The sequence below is a fragment of the Streptopelia decaocto genome (assembly GCF_964273445.1).
Source record: "Streptopelia decaocto genome assembly, chromosome: 21".
Lineage (NCBI taxonomy): Eukaryota > Metazoa > Chordata > Aves > Columbiformes > Columbidae > Streptopelia > Streptopelia decaocto.
The window spans coordinates 3251723-3264165 of NC_138676.1; the positions used below are offsets into that span (position 1 = coordinate 3251723).

A 12443-nucleotide genomic window follows, 5' to 3' on the forward strand; every position below is an offset into this window, starting at 1 on the left:
CATATTTATAAAAGATTAACAGCTCTGTAATGGCTACATGTCTGCTCCAAGGCTGTGAAATCTCCCAGAATATGTTTCTAATCATCTATACAATAACCATCTTAATAAATCAGAATTAAAGGCATATTTGGGTGAGCAGGGATTCCAGACTGCACCTGGTGGCTTTTTGCAGAGGGGAAGCAGGGAAAAAAAACCCCACGGCAGGCATAAGAGGTTTGAAGAAAAAAACAAGTGCTGTTTGTGGAAATGCAGTGGTGCGTGAACACGGAGAGCACTGAGGGATTGAACTGATTGAACCTGCAAGCGCCACGTCCCTGGATCACCGCTGACCACAGATTCGTGGGGCAAGGCGAGGAGAAGCATCCTGCCTGCAAACCCATCCACGCTGCCCAATTACCCACTAAACAACCAACAAACCCTTGAGGTTGGAGCTGAGGCATAAAAGCACCCAGGGCGGACTCCGACATTTTTGGGGGGATGGATTTGGGGTGAGCGCACCCCCCGCCAGCAGAATGCCCAGGCACAGCGAAGGCATTTAGCAAAAATAAACGCCACGGCAGAGCTTGAAATGTTTATTTTCCAAGTCCAGGCCATTCATCCAGCGACACCGCTCTGTTCCAGCGAGTCTCCCTCTGTTTATATCGGATGATTAATGAGACGCAGATTGTCTTCAGCACTGACGGATGCTGCAGTCACCAGGGGTAAGTACGAATTTGGGCTTGATCTCCCCTCTTCTCCTCCCACCACGCCATCCTGATTGGCCTGGAGAACAGATTTGCTTCCCTTTTCATGCAGTCAAACCCAAGATTTTATGACTTTGGGGTTTTTTTATGGCCCCTCCATCTACCCCTCTGCCATCAGCTCTCTCAACCAACATCTTTCCTATGCAGCACCCATTAATGCATCTCCCATTTTCCTGCAGAGGAAAGATTTATAAAGCAGCTCAACTCTTCCCTTGTCACGAAACTCCTGTAAAACATCCCCAAGAGTTTATTTCTAATGGGGGAGACTGGTGACCTATGGCTGAAGCCAGGGGTGCGGTGGCTAATTAGCCCCACTAATCAAACATCACAGGGGAATAGAGACAGAGAAGCTGTAAAAAAGCCCAGAACAGAAATTAATGAGCCCAATTAATAACAATAATAGGAAATACATCTTTGCAAGGGCTAAATGGATTGAAACCAGCTTGGACGTGTCACTGCAACAATGCTTTTGCATCCCCCCAGAATATGGCTCAGGGCAGGAGCACTTGACACATTTCACCAGCACTCGAAGCTCAAATTGAAAAGCTGCCATTAACATTAAAAGGAAAAAAATAGCTTTTTAAAAACTCCATACGCTTCTATTTCTTTTCCCCACCTTCCTTTCCTGCTTTCTGATTCACCCTTCTGATATTTTGCTTGGACTCCAATCCTAATGCATTTGTCCTTCTTAGCACATTTTTGGGCTGCTTCCACCATTGTTCTTGGAAATAATGTTCTTTTTTTTTTTAAGGACATATATTTAGATATACAACCTGGTCTCCCATGTTAGAGAAAAAACTCCTACCTCGAGTTGGAAAGGGAAGAGCATCCAGAGAAAGGGAATCAGGCCCCAGGCTGGTGCGTGCGGCAGCAGGATGGTGATGCAGGGCTGGGTGGGATGTGCACACAGAGGGACACCAGCACATCCTTAAATCGTGCAAAACACTCCAATAAACAGGCAGCAAGCTTTTGGGGAATGGTTAAGGGCTGCAGACGCCCCACACTGGTCCCCAGTTGCTGCCATTGTCACCCTTCGCCAATGGAGCTGGAAGGGTGGGTTTGGACAGGCTGGTTTTAATAAGCCCGCACCCAAACATCCCATTTTGAAAAAGGCAGGTTGGAGTCCAAGAAGCACTCGTAGGCTTTTCATAAACACACTTTAATAATCTTCATCAAGAATTTTAATACAGAGCGAGCTGCGTGCCAAGAAATGCATTTACACTGTCAGCTGCCGAGAGAAATGGCCCCGCACCGCTGCTCAGTACCAGAAACACCCTCCATCCCTCCCTCCCAGCCTTTCCTCTCTTCCCCTTCATATGAAATGTGGTCCTTAAGAAAGTAAAGGGGCTAAAAACCCCGGTGAGGAGCCGGGCAGCTCCAAGGAGTGTCCCCCGAATCGGGGTGCAGCCCCTTGGCTCTGACCCCCATGTGCCCCCCGTCATCCCGCTCCCGTCACTTGTCGGACTGGACCTCACACTTCACCCCATTTTTTATTTTTGGGGGGGTTTAAAGGCTGCAGAGAGCATCTTCCCTTCTGCCCCGTTAACCTATTGCAGGCTCTGTACACGGCCATGGCTGGAGAAAGGCTGCATATTTATTTATGGGAAAAAAACAGGGGAATTTGCTTGCTACGGATACAGTTACAGAAGTTTTTCTTTCACTGCGAAGATTAACGGGATCAGAAAACATTTTCTTGCTGGCTGTGGTATTAAACAATTACAGGGATTAGTTCAGGGCTTTACCATCCTCCGGCGCATCAGGTTTTGGTTTCTGCCAGCGGCAAAATACCCAATTTGATGTACTCCAAACCCAACGGCTGCTTATGGTGGGAATCGCATTTTACAGCCTTTTTCCCAACAGCTGAAAACGCTCCGGCTGTAACCGCCCTCCATATGCTGCTCCGAGACACACACACCCCCAGCTGAGCCGGGGTATGGGGATGTCACCCCCTGTGTCCCCACAAAAACCACCCCAAAGCAAAGTGTCACCTGCGTGGAAGAGCTCAGAGACTGGAGGGGGGACAGGGAGGTGTTGGAGAGATACCCTGGGGTGACTCCAGCATCAGCAACTCCTTGCACACACTTCTTATCTAACGTTATATTTCTTGTGGGGAGGGTTTTCAAACACCAATTCTTGTTCCCAAGTGACCGGCAAAAAGAAAGAATAAAAAAAACCCCACCCGATGCAGTGAAATAAAATGATGAGATCAGAAATACACGTACCAGATGGCCCCTCTGAACCTCATTTAGCAGAGGTGGGGAATGCCAGCTTTCCAACAGGAACGGCACCGCCACCTCCGCCGCTTTTCCTTGTCCTTGTGAAGTTCTTGCCTTATTTATTTGCTTGAGATCAGACAAGCTGAGGGCAGCCGCTCGGCACAAATACCAACCTTCTGCCAAGTGTTTGGAAGTTTCGGCACGAATCGCCTTTTACAGGCAAGGGCATGGGGGGGAAGAAGTACAGAGAAGGTAATTTGGCCTTGAGAAATGCCCAAAAATTCTTCAGAGAGCTGAAGGGGCCTTTTCATGGCATGCTGGATGGGTTTGGGGAAGCGGCGTTGGGAAGGATGGGTGGGAGGAAAGTGCCTGCGTGGTTATGGGTCTGTTAGTGTCAGGGCAACACAGCCAGTAAGACACCTTAATAATAAATAAACCTTAAAATCAGTAAGAACTTGAAAACGCTATGGCCAAAAACCTCTCCAGAGCAGATGGGAATGTCCCGTTGACTTTCCGAGCCTGCAACCAGGGCAGCGTTTGTTTGCCGAGCGCATCCTTGCAGTGATTTCTTCCATCCTAAAAAACCAAGCCCTGGAGCAAAGCACAAGCCACAATAATGCACTGAGTGGCCACAGAGAAAATCCAGGTATCCCGGTGCCTCCCACGGAGCTGGAAGCAGCGGCTGCACCGCCACGGAGCCGCTGCTCCCCGGGGAACCCGCTTTCCACCGGCCGGGAGAGCAAGATGTTGTACCTTGTTTGTGTTTCTATGGTACTACCCAGCCTGCTGGCTCCCATCCTGCAGCCCCCACCGGCTACGTCGCCGCGAGGTTAATTTCTAACATGAAAAACGGCCTCCCAAGAGCAACTGCGGTCGATTTAAAATAATAAAAATGGAAATCTCAGATTTGATGACTAATCCCGGGAGAGCGGCTTAAATTAGTGCTCACCAGTCGGTCGCACAAGACCAGAGGAAAATTCCTGCTGGACTCCTCTCCTCGGTCCACTCCCTGGCTTCATTTTCCATCCCCAGATCCTTCCAGGCTGCAAACATATACAGTGTTGCCCCGGCAACTCGCAGACGAGATATATGTACATGAAAAAATGAGACAATCTCTTTCCTCGGTGATTGCCTGGAAGGTGGAAAATGTAAACCTGTTCTAGTCTTATAGCAACGTCAGCTTGTGCCAGACACACACCCCAAATGTGTGAACAGACAGAACCATCCCCGCACGGGCACCCGTTCCCAAACCCACCTGCTCTCTCATCCCAAGGGAGGATGCTCAGGACACGCAGACTCACCAAAACACTTTGCCAAAGGCCTTTTCACTCTTGCACACACACAAACCAGCTTACTCCTTCATCTTCCGTGACACTGTGAGCTCCAATTTAAGAAGTAAACCTTGGTCTTTGAAAAGTTCCTGTGCCTCAGGGCTTGTGTGTGTGTGTGAAAAATCATCAGGCAACTGCACTGTCACAGGTTATTCCCCCTTCGCCTTGTGCCAAATGAATCGCGATACTGGAATTTTCATCTGCATTATCAGCATTTTTTCCTCTCCAGCCCCATACCCTAAGGGACCTGCCTGACCTGCAAGCAATTAAAACACCGCGTCTCGTGAACTCCCCGCGATGTCTTGGCTGCAAAAGGACACGATGAAAAGACCAATTCCCCCCGCTCCGCCTCGGCCTCCGCTTCCCCCCGAGTTTTGCTGTGAACGATCGGAACGTTCCTGACTCAGACGTTTCCCATCTGGAGTCAATCGCTCCATGGGTCCCCTCAGCCAGACAGAATCCTGGGGCATGTGCCTGATTGATGAAAACATGAACAACTGATTACAAATAACAGGAGGGCTCCAAACCCAAGGAAAATAGCTGGGCAAAGAGGGATGCTTGGGCATGTCATGGACACAAGCGCCTGCCGTCCATTTACAGCATCCTTCCCCAGGTCTGGGTCCATGCAGAGCTATTTATTTTCTACACAGCCATCCAGCACTTGTACCGGTGTAATTCAGCGACAGTGGTGGTTTTGGTGATGCTCCAGCTGCAAAACAGTTCATGAGTTGGTACCCAGGAGAAATCCTTCCACAGGGGTATGAGGAGGATGGGAAACACCTTCATCTTGCAAGTGAGAAGCAAGAGGAATATGAATTCAGAAGCTGCTATCATGATGGGGCAATAAAGATAAAATGCCCTTCACTAACCTACGTGAGCATGAGTTGAGTTGGAGGCTTTTATGGAACCATTGCTTCGGCTCAGACACTAAGTCCTATGCCCACGGTGCTGGGAAAAGCTTTAAAATGAAATTCTGGCTTTCTCAAAAGCAGCACAGGCTTTGCCAGAGGTCTCAGCAGAGCCCAGAACTCACCCCTTGCTTCCAGACCCACCACCTTTTCCAATCAAGTTCCTCTCCTGACATTCACCCCATCAAACAAAGGTTAAAACCCACCAAGCCCTGTGTCAAAACCAGATCCCCAGCTGCTCCATCATGGCACAACCAGATATTAAATAATCTCATCTCACATGGAGATTGTCATTTGCAAAGCCGGGGCGGCAGCATCACCACCCGCTGCTCGAGTTTCCTTCGGGGGTGACTTTGAAATGCAAAACAGGGATAGCGGAGGACGGCACATCGTTACTCATAGAGACAAGGCAACATATGCTTTGCCACAGTGTGAAAGTATTTATATCCAAACAAAGTGTGTCTCAAACCCGCAGCTCCCCGCACGCCCAGGAACCCGAGCTGGTTTGTGGACCGGGCTGCGAGGGGAAGCTGATCTCTGCCGATCAAATGGGCCAATGTTGGGGTGCAGAGGAGATGAAGTGGGAAAAATAGGGGTGGGAAGATGCGATTTGATCTGCTTTTTAAAGCACTAACAGCTTCACCGACAAGCCTCACAAACTGTAATGTGTAGGGTGGAGTGGGATTAAGATCATAAATAACTCCCAGAGAAGAAAAATGATGTCTTTTCACATGCTGGTAATGTGTTATCTTTAAAGCCGAGGCGAGATAAAATAACTGTCTTCAAATATCACCACCTTTCATCCAGAAGGATTGTTTTTAACTTTGTTTTACAGGGATTGCACTTTTTCTATGGCAGCAGCATGGTCACCTCTGGGCGGGAATACAGCAGCGGCTTCGGCACCCAGGAGCGGATGGATATTCATCCCATTAAAATGACGAGCTGGCGCTGGAGCAAAATTTGATCACTAAACATCCTGGGTTTCCACCGCAGGACCGAATCAGCCACATCGCTAAAGTCAGAGCTGTTTGCTCACCCGAAGCACTGATGAAGGGCGGAGGTTTTGTTCAGGCCCGGTTGGGAAGCCAGACCTAGCACCGATTCAAAATGCAGGTGGAATTTTAGGTAGTTGGGATGCGTTTCCTTAAACTGGAATTTAGGCAGGAGTCCAAGACTAACACCCCCTCCACCTCCCTTCTCGCAAACAGTGCTGAGGGCTCTTTAACAACCACGAGTGGTCTAGGCCCGGGTTAATGTCTTATCCATAAGTTATTCAGTATTTCCTTTTAAAGACAAAAATACTTGGAATACCTCTCTTTCCCTCTTCAAATTGCAGTGGTGGCGGCTGCAAAAACGCAGCCTCTGCACTATTTCCAGATGCGGCACTGACGCTGGGAAGCGGCCGGTCCATGGGAGTCCCACCTCTTGAATTTTTATGGGAACTCCAGCGTTATTGAGCTCATAGCGGCACTAATACCCGCAGAGATAAAAGCGGCCTCCTTGTCAGCATCAGAGCTTGGCGGGGCTGGGAAATGAGGCTCCCGGACCGATGGTCACGTCTTGGTGTATTCCGGGGTGGTTGTCAGGGTACATGCGTCTCCTGGTCCTTCCACTGAGGTGACATCAACGGGATGATGTCCAGGGACTAGATCCTGGTCCTGAACACCTTGGAGAACTGGGTAAGACTAACCAGAGGTCTGGATGCATCCAGCATATCCAGCCTGCACAGGAAATTATGACCAAGTTTGATTAACGTTTTTTTTCCCCTCCCTTCAAGTTTTTCAGACCTTTGGTGAAAAAAACCCAAAAACACGACACAGAAAAGCCAAAAACATTGGTTTTCTGGCACCAGAACTCCTCTTGGAGGCTAATTTCTATATAACGGATCCCATTGCCGGGAAATGCAGCTTTAGGTACAGACCAATGGAACAGGCAATGCCCTGTGCTGCTCAGAGCAGTCGGGGTTTGGCCGGGATGATGATGATGATGAAGGGAACCCTTTGCTAAAGTTGAGGACGAAGCCTCAAGTCATGGCTCTTTTTGGCTCCCAAAGGGTAACATTCTCCCAAATACCAAAGAGCCTTTAAACCTAACGGGATTTAGGGCTTAAGTTTCTTAAGCAATTTGGAAGCGCGTCCCGGGAATGATTCCCACATCACTTCAAGGCTTCGTGCACAGACCCGTGTGGCTTTATTGAACACCACTGACCGTTTCCTTCTCTCTTGCAAGAGTTATTTCACAGGTAATGGGGACTGGATCTTGGTTTAGATGGTCCCAGCGCTCCAGGGTCCCCCTCTTTGATACGAGCTGCTAACAGCTACTGTAATGTTACAGCAGCTACTGAGGAGCTGGAAAGGCCATTGACAGGAGAAGCTTTCCATCCATCCCGAGCACAGACACCAGCCACATTTTTGGAATAGCTCGAGCAATTGGGACTCCAGAGATATATCATTAGGAGGGGGAATAAATGACATGGGGTTTGATGTCCTGCGCTGCACTCAATGCTATAAAAATTATATATATCCATACATGTGCATACATATATATATATATATATACACGTAAAATGCTTAAGATTCCATACTCCTGGAAAAAGTGCCCAGTAAGCTCAGTTCCCCTTTAAGCACTTGGTAAAAACATTAGGGACAAGGGCAGGGAAATCAAATGAGACTTCACAGAAATTCCTGACAGCGGCTTTTCCCCACAGCGCCTAAACAGGACCCATTTTCTGGTCTTTCTGAGGAAAAAGGCATCTAAAAGCAACAATGCTCAAGTCACGGCAAAAATCTTCACCACCACGAGCCCTGTCGTTTTAGCTGGCAAATACACTGAGGATGGGGGATGCCAAATAGCTCTTTGAAAGCACCAGCATCAAAAACATGCACAAGAAGGTATTTTCCCTGCCCTGTTTTCACATTTCTGGACAGGAACAGCAGCAGCTGCGGTGAAATTGGAAAGGAAAGGCCTGGCCTAGAGCTCTTTGATATGTTGGGAAGTTCTCCTAAGCGCCCGTTGGCATTTGGATCGAGGATCTGGGGCACTTCTGCGCCTGTCAAGAACTATATTTTGGTTTTGTGAAAAAAATGCTTCCTTTGATATTTCTCTTTAAAAGGTTTCCGGTTTCCTTTGAAAAGAATATGCCAGAACCTTGCAAGAGGAGAAATACCCAGTTCGGACATTTCTAACAGGAAGCTTATATTTGAAAATAATATTTCCCTTATTTCAGCAATTACAATGAATAATTATTGCTGTTATTGGTATGTAACAACAACATATCAGCGTATAATAACTTCTCTAACCACCACGATGCCTCTAAAGCTTGGATCACAGAATCCCAGAATGTCAGGGGTTGGAAGGGCCCTGGAAAGCTCATCCAGTGCAATCCCCCCATGGAGCAGGAACACCCAGATGAGGTGACACAGGAAGGTGTCCAGGCGGGTTGGAATGTCTGCACAGAAGGAGACTCCACAACCCCCTGGGCAGCCTGGGCCAGGCTCTGCCACCCTCACCCCCAACAAGTTGCTTCTCAAATTTAAGTGGAACCTTCTGTGTTCCAGTTTGAACTTATTGCCCCTTGTCCTACCATTGGTTGTCACCCAGAAGAGCCTGGCTCCATCCTCCTGACACTCCCCCTTTCCATCTTGATCCCCATGAATGAGTCCCCCCTCAGTGTCCTCTTGTCCAGCTCCAGAGCCCCAGCTCCCTCAGCCTTTCCTCACACGGGAGATGCTCCACTCCCTGCAGCATCTTGGTGGCTGCGCTGGACTCTCTCCAGCAGTTCCCTGTCCTGCTGGAACTGAGGGGATGCTTAAAACCAAAGCAAGATGTGGCCCAATTTACCCACATCCCAGCTGCTCCAGCAGTCGAGTGGAGAGGATGGAGGTAAAGGAGAGGATGGAGATAAAGGAGAAGGACCAGGGGACAGAGGCTGCTCCTTGACTGTGTCACCTCTCCTTGTCCCCAGGTGAATGGGACCATTGAGACGCCCGTTACTAAACACATCTCAGGCTCCAAATCGCTCCACAAATGATTTTTTTTGGATGCCTCGAGCAGCCAGTAAAAGTTTCCCTTGTTTTCATCGTCCGAGCCGCAGCAGAACGCTCCTCTCCTGCCAGGCTGGCCAGAAAAACAGGAAAGGGCAGAAAAATGGCCCAAAAAATAAGCGTCGCGTTGCACACACCCAGCACCCACTGGTTATCCTGCAGGCAAATTGCTGATATTTGGCGACTGAAAAAGAGAAATAAAGGCAGGGGAAAGGCTGGAATTACCATTTTAGGGACACCTGTATGTCCTTTTTTTCCCTGAAATCTTTTCAGAGATCTGCAAATAGCGCGGCGCACCATGAGTTCACGCTGGTTTTGCAAAGCGTTCCGAAAGGAAACAATTTTGGGAGTAAAAATAGTCCCCCTGGCCTTTTTCAGACAAGCCAGGCACGGGTTGGGTTCCTCTCACGCCTGTGATTTTCTCATTCAAAGGAGACTGCGGCTTCTAAATTTTCACCTTTTAAATTTAGTTGGAAGCATCATAGTGGAAATGAAAAATTCCCTACAGACCAAAGCAAGTGTTGGTTCGATAAGAGACACTTCAGGGTTTTTAATAGCTGAGAAAAATCAACAGAATTATTTGGGCTGAGCCACAAGCGTTTTCTTAATTATTAAGCTTTTAGGAACTGCCCGTAAACCACAAAACCCATTATTCACACAGGTCAGGCTTTGTATACCTGACCCGGGAAACCTCGCAGGAGGAAGAATTTAAGACTTCCTGAAAATTATGTCAAGTTGAGCTCTTTGGATGAGTCTTCGCGGTCACCGGGCACTTGGGAAAAAGCTTTAACCTCGGCTTAAAATGCTGCAGCCGCCACGAGGGGGTTTGGTCTGGGATTTGGTTGATGTTTAATGAGATGCCAGCATTAGCTCAAGTTCATAAGGCAGTTTTTTCAGCTGTTTTCACGTCAAGTTTGCAAATTCGGAAAGAACTGGGCTGGGGACAGGGGTTGGGTCATCCTTGCAATGAGTGTTTGGATGCGGGCGATGAGATCCAAGCCCCAGGGGGTGGGAATTTGGCAGCTCCAGAGGTCGAGAGGGGAAATTTGGGCTGACATCAGCCCTGCTTAGGTGGGTTGGGGATGATTGAAAGCAGGCGTGGGCCTGGGTGCTGAGCCGGTGGGCTGCTGCCTAGAAAAACCCACCCGAAACTACGCTCGGGGGGTTTGGGACCGAAATATCACAGCAGCCTCCAAAACAGCCAAAAAAGGCTCTTCCCCAAATACTCAGGGAAAAATCTGCCACTCCGATAACTTAAAGTAGAGCCCATAAGTAGAAGTTATTCTTCTTCATAATAATGATATTTTTTAAGGGTTAATGCCCTCCAAGCGGGTTTGCCCGACCAGAAAAGAAGCAAAACCACGTGGGTGTGAGCAAACTGGCTTCTCATGGAGAAATACAAGAGCAAACGCAGAGCCTATCATTCCAAAGCGGCTTTTTTTGCTGAACATAATGGGTTTGTGGCCTCGGCAGTTAAAATAAGGGAAGGATTAAAAAGATATAAAGCAGGAGAAACATGTAGTTTGGGTCAAAAGTATCTGACTCTTCAGAAAAAAAGCCAAATAAAAAGCAAATAAATGCTTTGGGTCAACATGGTATTTTTCTGTTTTAAAACAGTATATTGTTTCATGTTGCTTCCTTCTTTTAATTTAATGGTTTATTCTTTTGAGTTGAGTCAAACATTTTATTCTCTTAGTTTGGTCAATTCTTTAACACCCCCTATGCAGAAAGAAGGGGCAAAAGGGCTTATTGTGAAAAATGTCAAAGCAAAACATTTCTACATCAAAAAAAATGAGCCCTTTCTGGCCCAAACGTCCTTGCCAAATGAGACTGGTATTTGTGAGTCATTTCTCCGCCACATTTTTTAGTGAATTTACTATTTATCACAAATAGTTAACCTTAAGTCTAATGAGAGCACATATACATTGGGTTCACATAAACATCCTCGGGGAAGAAAATGTATTGGAAAGATCTTCCGCTTACTTTGCAGTTGTTTGGGCATCTGTCCCTGCACAAATTGGGTGTAAAATAGACGCTCGGAGATAAAATAAGACACAAACACCCCCCCGCCTCCCTTCCCAGACATAGTTATCCAGCAAAGAGCAGGGAACCACACGCCAGCCCCATGGAACAAAGTGCAGCAAAGACGCTTTTTAGGGTTATTTAAACTTCTAAGTGGGGTACAGTGAATGGGATTTTGTTCAGGAGGAAAAAACATGGGTAGAGAAACCAAAGGTCAAAGCAACAACAGGGGTCCACTTAACAGCATTAAAAATCATTAAAAATCAAAGCATCTCAAGCTTCCAGACTTAATAAACAGCAACTTTGCACGCTTGTCATCTCCAAATGAGGGTGAGCTCACCAAAGTGACGCCCAGGGAAGGTGTTAAATGCAAAAGCTGTAATTACAGACTCTGATAACATCCCACCATCCTGGAGTCCCCGAGATCCTTGTTTCTTCTATGGAGTTTCCTCTCTTCAGGATAAACTACAGAAATCCCTGCTTGAAAAACGGCCATTGAATCATTTTTCACCCCAAGGGAGGATTGTGCTTTCGTTTAGATGGAGAAAAGCTAACAGAAAGCATCTGATCTCCTTGAAAGTGTTTGACTTGTTTTATGGAAAGAAAATCCAGAAATGCCATAGAAAATTAGCAAGCTTTGGTCACTGATATATTATTACTTTAAATTCAGCTGTTCTGAGAACAAATTTCCATCTCCCCCACTCCTGAAACTCCCTCAGCACTTTGGTCCCCCCTGAATAATTCATGTCGTTTCCTAAGGTGGTTGTTTTTCTTCTTTCCACCAAGGCAGCCCATGAATACACCTGCTTGCTCTTCATTTTGTTCATGAATAATCCTGAATTACCCACAAAACGCTAAATGGCACCATGACCTCATTGGGCATTAACCACACACGAGACGAGCTTAGCAACCAAACACAGCGCCCAAGCTGGAGACCATGTCACGCAAAGACGGACTTGGTGAGGATTTAACCAGGCAGGAAAGGAAAATGTCTTTGTTGGTGATAAGGACATCAGCACCAGCATGTGTAGCACGTGGGGATTTCCCTCCCACCCTGAGAACCTTCAGAATTGGTTAAATCCCATTCTTCTCTCCTCTTCCTCTTCTCTTCTCTTCCTCTACCTCTTCCCTTCTCTCTCTTCTCCTCTTCTCTTCTCCTCTTCTCTTCTCCTCTTCTCTT

General features: G+C 47.4%; 1 protein-coding gene across 4 annotated transcripts in view; it reads right to left on the bottom strand.

Annotated features, from left to right (window-relative positions):
* Positions 1 to 12443, bottom strand: part of SNX19 (sorting nexin 19) — a 109068-nt gene that overhangs the window by 23931 nt on the left and 72694 nt on the right. The window lies entirely within an intron of this gene.